The 8,569-nt window shown below is 33.8% G+C and overlaps 1 long non-coding RNA gene across 3 annotated transcripts; it reads right to left on the reverse strand.

The window, feature by feature from the left end:
* Nucleotides 1–668: 668 nt before the first annotated feature.
* Nucleotides 669–4,378, reverse strand: LOC104883573 (uncharacterized). 3 transcript variants are annotated; one of them, XR_008969400.1, is made up of 5 exons: nucleotides 4,360–4,378; nucleotides 4,151–4,255; nucleotides 3,832–3,953; nucleotides 3,206–3,520; nucleotides 669–1,015 (listed from the first exon to the last, which is right to left on the reverse strand). It is a non-coding gene; the product is annotated as an uncharacterized LOC104883573 (long non-coding RNA). The 3 variants fall into 3 exon arrangements; XR_007274437.2 differs by lacking the exon at nucleotides 4,360–4,378 and having other exon boundaries at nucleotides 4,151–4,350; XR_007274436.2 differs by lacking the exon at nucleotides 4,360–4,378 and having other exon boundaries at nucleotides 3,693–3,953; nucleotides 4,151–4,331.
* Between the last annotated feature and the right edge of the window lie 4,191 nt (nucleotides 4,379–8,569).

The following is an 8,569-nucleotide window of genomic DNA, read 5'->3' on the forward strand; positions in this document are numbered from 1 at the left end:
ATAATAACAATAATAATAATCATAATAATAATAATAACAATAATAATAATATAATAATAATAATAATAATCATAATATTATTAAATGATATTAACCGATTTTTAACAACGGTATAATAAACATCTTTGTCATATCGTACATCATCCATAGTCATGATTCATAGTCGAAATCCATAATCCACTACTACAAAAAAGGGCAAACATAACTGTTAAATAAGGTTTTACTTAACAGTTTTGAGGTGTTATCCAAGTCAATGTAATGTAAAGTAAACATAACACCTGATGAAAGTGTTATGTTTGCCAGAGAAAACATAACAGTCATTTATAATACATGTTATGGTACTAGATAACACATTTTGTAAATAAGTGTTATCTTTGCTATTTATATGACAAACTAAAAGAAGGAAAATTTAACACTTATTTTGAATAACTGTTATGTTTTCCTATAATATATATAACATATATAATATATAAATGTTATCTACGATGTTTTTTTAAAAAAATAATCAAATTATCATTTCATGCATATATTGGCAGTAGGCGTGCAACACGCAGCACAATAATGTCGTATAATACAATTCCTTTTTTTTTTACATGACAGTACAATACCTAAATCTGTTGTATAATTAATCCTCAACCCATAAAATCTTACAACCAATAAATTAAATATGATATTCCAAACTTCCAAAATTCTTTATATCATAAAATAATGGAACTAATATTCATAATTCTAAACATCTAAAAAAAACTACTATATATACATATCAATATTAATCTAAATCGTAAATAAGATCAAATCTAGCCTATAGCCAAATCCACATGATATCATTATCCAAATCCAAAAATATAATGTATGTCCAAAAGTGGATTAAGGTAAAAAAAAAAAAAAATTAGGCGGAAAGTTAGAACTCATTCACCATTTGTGCTTCGTGTTGATCTCCAACGTATGTAATCCACAACTCCCTGGGTTCATCAATTTTCTCCTGAGAATAGGTTTGACCAATGCCTTGATAGTACTATAATAAAGGTAATCACAAAATATATTCATATATAAAAACTTGAAAGTAATTAAACTTTATAATTACTCATGCACAAGTCAAAAGGAAACAAATGCAAGTATGTAGTATATCGCATTTGTTCGTACATTATAATGATGATACATTCAGACTTATGCCTCTTAAGCGAAAAAAGAAGTTTGGGTATCGCATTCCTGACATAACCAGAATGACAATCTTTTGCTTTCTCGGTGACAAACTTATATGTTGGGCCAGTCAAGTGCTACATTTTTTTTGTCTAGACCATTGAGGACCTTGCCTGAACAGATTTACCCCAATTTTTTGAACTGGCCCGACATTGTTGATCCTAGCAATAGAACAAGATATCTAAGCAGCTATGAAAATTCTCCAGTATTAAACAAGGTATAAACATATTTCTTTATTTCCATTGTACCTCTATTTACATTGATATATGTATTCTTTCACCTCCTAGGTAAGAAAAAGCTACCTGCTTGTTAGATTTGTGCTTTGATATGTCAGTCCTCCAAAAACCTATCGTTACTCATACATATAAGTGCTGGCAGGAACGTATATCTCGCTTTTGAAATATCGGTAGCTTTAAATTAGCGACTCTACACTTACCCAAGAAAGAACACAGACCACTTTGAATGCTACGTGTACGTGGATGATATTGGGAGAGGTAGTTTTCAAACCAATGAAATGAGGAGCTTTTCTCCTCTAGCATCACTTTCGAGGAAATTTTTGATTTTTTAAAGAAATAAATATAGGTACACTTACCAGTAGAATATAAAGGCACAGAATGGGTTAGGAAACCACCAGCAGCAATCACCCATCGAGCATGAAAGCGAAGAACAAGCAGCCCCACACTATCAGGTGTGTCAAAATTAGCCCCATTTGTGTTTTTTACTGGAGAAAATTCTTCTTTTCGTAAAACACGAGAATATAAATAAATGAATATCACATTCGCATTCATAGCCAAAGGTCTATTTTAAATAAGGAAGCGGATGAAAACAGATCACCTCAAAGAGTGCAGGAAAAGGAGAATATGCGAAGACATCACATATAATTACCATGATAACCAGGCACTAGAGGGGCACCAGAGGAACACCTGCTTCACCCATTATCTCCCTGCTTCACTATCCTATTTCCCCTACCTTTTTCCAGCTCACACTCACCCTTGATTTCAACTAACCTTAATCTCATACCAACGAACATCTCATAATTGTACATGAAAGATATGTTATTAGAGTTTTAAAGATTGCGGAGTTCTGAATGACCACCTCAGGCAGTCCTCAGAGATACAGAGATGCACTAACAAAAGCACATAACAAAACCCAATATTTTGAAGTTTTCCCACAATGTTATCTACATTACTCAAAGCCTTAGTACTAGTGTGGGGTACGGGTACATTTCCCAGTCTACTATAGCAATTTTAGTAAAGTTTTAGTGTTTTCACTCCTATGTCAGGATATAGGGTCTCCAACGGAGAACTTGATGTGATAGAGTGTCCCAAGTACTACAGATTGCGTACTTATTAGTCCAAAGATAACCTACTTTCTACATAAAAGGATATCTAATGTCTACAAACAACTGCCAAACAAAATTTGAATTGAGAGATTAGAAGGATGAGCTATGATACTTGCCTATCAGTTAGCAAAGGCAATGTACGGTCATTTAGCATGCATTTTTCAAAGTATACATGACTACTATTTCCGGATGGAGCTGAGTGTGATACCATACAGAACTTCAAAAGCAACAAAAAGCTAGGCACTACTACAAGTAAATTTGTCAAGATTCCAAGACAAATCCACTAGAACTAGTTGTCCCTATAACAAGAACAAGATCGATATCCGGCCCGATCATCAACGATACAATTCTAATTCTCACCAAGACTTCAAATGTACATAGAAAATTCACCCACCACAAAGTTTAAATTCAAATTTCAATCAGTCAACTACCCTTCTCCAAATGAACACCATATTACTAAATTTTCCCAAGAATACTAATTCCAAATGCCCATAATTAAAAGAATCATCAAGATAATTACCATTATATAAATCAGAGCAACATGGTCAGCAAGAACTGAGCCTAAAATAACAAAAATTTGGAAATTGAACAATTTGAAAGTAAATGAATCAATAATGAGAATAGGGTAATATTAAAAGAAGCAAAATTTGTAATAAAACTTACAGGAATTTGGTGAAGAGGAACTTGGGATTTGAAGTAGATGTAATCACCAGGAGCCGAGAATACGCCTTTGCCTTTGATGTTTTTCATTAGAGCTGATCTTCTCACAGTTTGCTACCGTTGAACTTTGAATTATGAATAAAAATGCAATGACCCAAGTTAATCTTAATTTCAGAAAATGTTTTGTTGGTTCAAATCAGATCAAAATCTGGGTCTTTTTTATTTTCTCTGAAGGTCAAGGGTGATCAACATGCTTTTTGTATTTGCATAGAATGGATCATCATCGCGTACGCCTGGTTTAGAGAACTTTTCTCCCAGCTGCATAAATACAAGGCAACGTCAACATATAACAAAATCAAGATGCACTATAAGCCAAATGAAAGGTCAATCAATCAAATATTAATAGATAGAACCATTTTGCAGTTCTTCAAAAAACTAAGTAACTAAATTAAAACTAATTAAAAAAAACTCCCAGCAAAAAAGGCTTCACCTTGAGAATTCTGCAAGCAAAATACTTATGACCAATAAAAGGTTTTTGTCTTTCAGTTTCAAGCCTGATGATGATCAAAATCAAGAAGTATAAAGTGCAACTTGAAAAAGATGATCAAGAATCAAAAAAAAAAAAAAACCTTCTCCAGTTCACCAGTTTTCTTCAAATTGGCAGCAGCAGGTCCCGCCATGGAAATCGGCTTCGTCACTCCAAACTGCATCACCAATCCCTCCGCAGTCCCCATCTAACTCAACAGAAACTCTGTAATTTATTCAGAATCAAACCGAAATTCGGCAAATTAAAGAAGAAAAAAAACCCTAATTATGCGATGATAATTGATATATCTAAATTCTATAATGCATCTGAAATCGAGATCAAAATCGAAATACAAAATCGCGATCAAAGAAAATAAAGTAGAAAATTGAGAATTGAAAAAGCGGGGGTTTAGTAATTGGAACCTTAATTTGAGGAATAAAGAAGTAGAAAGAACAACTCTAGAAAAATCGGAAGGAGGGACGAGTTGTAAGTGACGATGCTCGTTTTCCCGGTGGAATTTTGTCTGCCTGAAATTCCAAGTAATTCAAGAATCGTTAAGGAAGAAGAAGGGTTTATGCGTACAACTTAGAACTTGAAAACGGTTTTAGAGCCAAAATGCAAGATTACGTACTTAGTGCTCCTAGTTTTTAGCCATGAAAGTTTTTTTTTATTTGATTATTTTGACAGATTTATTATTTATTAATAACAAAGTAAAGATAACAGTTTTTATATTCTCATAAAAAAAATTAAAGCATCACGCATAATATTTTCATAGCAAAGATAACACATATTAAGATAAGTGTTAAATAATATATTATCAATACAACCTAAGATAACAGTTCTACAGTTAAAACGTTAAATTTAGACTTTACATAATGGTTGCTTAAATAAGAGTTAATTTAGGGGTGTTATGTTTGCCCTTTTTTGTAGTAGTGATCGTTGTTCATTTTGTCGTTCGTATTCATAATTCGCATTAGGTCGATAATCCATAATTATTGTCCATACTTATAAAATTTATAAGCACATAATAATCACGTAATCAAATCGTTTTACACTAACGGGATCTATGTTTAGATGGGCATCAGAGATTACCTCGTGACGCGTGCCCAAAAGTTAAGTTCACCGAACGGATTATCACTCTTGATATTCCTCGTCTACGAAATCGGAGTCTACAATAAATGTTAGCGATATCTAAGTTAGTTCCTAAATAACCTTTTTTTATGTATATAAAATATAGGATTTAAATAACTCAAATAACTTAAAGAAATTCTTAATGATTCTAAGGGAGTTTATAGATCAAAGTAAATTATTTTAAGTACTCACAAAAATTACTTAATTAATTATTTTAAATACAGAAAACTAACTTATTATACTCTTTATTTTATTTTAGAAATATAAGAAACATCTTCAAGTTATAAAGGATTAAAAGCCTGTTCGGCAAAAGTAGCTGTTGTAGTAGCTGTTAGCTGTCGGAGTAGCTGTTAGCTGTCTACTAGTAGCTGTCAGCTTTTAACTATTTAAGTAGTTGTTTAACATATAAGTGTTTGGTAAAAGTAGCTGTCGAGATTGTATGAGATAAAAATAATATATTATTTAATCAACAATAACATGACTATTTATTTCTACCAAATAATTTACCTATCTATTCCTATCTAAATAATTTTTTACTACTAACAAAATATATCAACTCTAAGGCAATTATTACAACACCTTTAGTTATTTTTTATAACCATTAAAATGTGAAGGTATAATATTCTTCTTACAATACTGATTTATCTAACTTATGCATGCAAATTGCAACATCTCATTGATGTGGCACGTTCCAAGAGCTCCAAATCAGGGATGAACAATAGAAAGAATACTCATGCTACATGGCAGATTATACACTTTAATGGAGAACAATAGATTCTCTATTAATTCAATTAGTTTAGGAGAAAAATCCACAAATATTTGAACAATCTCGCATAAGACAATTGAAATTCATTGACTCTGCCAACTTTCTAACTAATCCCTTCTGAGTTTCATATAAGGAAGCCAACAAAACCCTCAAAATTACCAAATCAATTTATTTCATCTTCATCATAGCTCCACAAATTACCCTTTTTAATTAGAAGTGAAGCTTCCAACACTCTTTTTCTTGTAATTTCTAGCCTTAAATTTTATGGGTTTGATTGGTTTCAAGTGTTGAAGAAAATAAAAACCACCACCGTTGAAGCCCACCACTCCGCCTCTCTCCTCTAATCCATCAATGGATGACACACTACTGGAACCACCATCACAACCAGCAACTCCGCCGTCGTCAACGACGCCGGCAAAACCCGACAACAAAAATGGCATCAATGGATGAGTTCTTTTTCGCTCGTGTTTTCTCTCACCTCAGCCAACCCCAAGAGGTGATTTGCAAGAAAAATCAAGAATTTCCTCCATTGTCATCGAACTCGAGGAAGAAGATGAGAATTTCAAGGATTTCTTGTACTTTTTTTGGGAAAAAAAAGTTAAAAAAATTGAAGAACGCTACTTTTGCTTTTGAACGCTATTAATTGTAACGTTTATCAAAAGCTATCTATTCACTACTTCAAACTCCAAACACTACTCCCACCTCTACAATACCAAACACTTAATTAGTGTTTTGACTTGGTCAAAACACTAAAAGCTAGTTGAAAAGCTAACGCCGAACACGCCCTAAGTTAAAACTAAAACATACTAACTTAATTAATGTAAGCTAGTTTAGGAAAGTCATTGATTTTGTTTTAAGAATAAAAGTAAACTAAATGAAACTAATTAAACAAAAAGGAAAAGGAAATTTTAAAGGATCAGTTTTCTCAAACTGAGAGAACGTAACAAAGGAAGAACAAAAGAAGAGGAGGGAGAAAACAAGAGAGGCGACAGAGGAGATGGAGCAGGGGAGGGTGAAGGAAATCGGTGGTGGCTACTGTGGCCGGAGGAACGAAGCAGGTGCTGTGAAAAGGGCTGGGTTCGAGGGTGGCTGGGCGACAGTAGGGGCTGCACGAATTGAGGGGGGTTGGGCTGGCGGTTGCGTTTGTCGCGGTGGTTGGCCGCGATACAGGTGGTCGGGTGTTTTTTTCGAGTGGTGGTTTCCGGTGTTGTGGTGGTTCGAAGGAGCAGAGGAGGTTGTTAATGATGGATTCAAAATTTTATTTTCCAAAATGAAAATCAGAAATTAAGGGAGAAGAGAAAGATTGAAGCAGACCGTTGCAGTTTAACTTGTTTGCTTGAGCAATTTGGTGAGTAAAGTTCAGTTTTTATAGAGAGGTTTGGTCAGAAATCTTGAGCTTGGTCAAGCTCCATTAATGGTGGAAGTGAGGTGTGAGGACTATGGTGTTTAGCCTTTGAAAATTTGTCCCTAAATCTTATATTTGTGGACTAAAATTCAATTTGCACTGACAATATTGGCTTCTTTTGCTGCTGAATTTCAGACGTGAGAGGAGGGAGGGAGATGAAGAAATAGTCTTCATCTTCTTTCCTTTTTTTTTTTTTTGTTTTTTTCCTTTTTCTTTTTGACTAGAAGGCATATGGACTATGGACCTGGTATTCGGGCTTTGGATTGCTGAAGTAGATGGAGAATATGTACAATACTACAAGGATACCCACAACCAAATTTAAAGAGTTTAATTAATTAGAAATAATGAAATGATGAATAATAAAACAAGTAAATGATTTGTTTTAAACTGGTTAAATAAATCAAAACTAAATGAAATCATTATTCTAATAAACATAATTATCAAATAAAATATCATTATCATAAAATAATTTTAAGCGAAAATAATATTAAATCTTAATAAATAATAAAATAATCTTTAAAAATTCGGGGTATTACAATTTATGTGCCAGAATACAGAGAGACTGGGTAGGAAAGTGGAAGAGACTTTTTTTGTATAAGATAATCAAAGGGAGTGTGAAAGCTGCAATAATTCTTTGGAAAAGCCCGATTCGATTCTCATTGTCTTCGAGCTTTAATTCTTCAATCCACTGATTCGTTCCTTCATATACCTCCCCACCAATAGATATAGACAATTAAGAATAACCAAACCACATCTACAAAATGCCAGTACCATGCAGCTGCTTCAGAGCCAACGTGATGTTCCATGGTCAGATGACCAAAATATTGGCGAATACCACATATAATCAGAGCACAAACAAGGGTTGTTTGAAAATGAACAGAGAAGCTAACGCACTACTTATTTTCTGCCTACTAGCAATGCAACGACTCCTGATAAATACTCAAACTGAACTAGTTTCTCTCTCTTCCTTGCTTGTAAAAAGTCAAAAAACAGATTAATCGCCGACGCCTATACTTGAATTGAAGGAGAACCACTGAAAAACAACTTTAATGCAGATGTCCTGAAAAAGTACTTCGTTTGAATATTGTCATTAGCAATATGATTTGTAAGAAAGGCCAGTAGAGCCCAAGTATGAAATAAAAGAACTCTTAAAGTTATTATTATGAATTATTCGCACTAACATTTTCTCTTATCCGTGCACAACACAATTAGATGACGTTAATAGTCCTTTAACAAAAAAGGGACCAGAACGCGTCAATAAGCGCAAAAATAACAAAAAAAAAAAAGCAGAGGGAAAGGTTGGAGCATAGAGCCCAGCCAAAGCCCTCTGCAGCAACGCAAAGGCTTGAGTTACAACTAAACCTAATCTATGACTAGCAAGACACGAAGAACGAATGGTAAGGTTGAAGTATGAAGCTTAGCCCAAGCCCACAACAGTCAAGGTAAAGATTGAGACCCGAGCTCAGCCAAAAGGCGGGACGGTGCCGAGACTCGGGGCAATTTGTCGCAGATGTTTAGACTTTTGCTATTGCAAAAGTG

The sequence above is a fragment of the Beta vulgaris genome, chromosome 5, assembly GCF_026745355.1.
Source record: "Beta vulgaris subsp. vulgaris cultivar EL10 chromosome 5, EL10.2, whole genome shotgun sequence".
NCBI lineage: Eukaryota > Viridiplantae > Streptophyta > Magnoliopsida > Caryophyllales > Amaranthaceae > Beta > Beta vulgaris.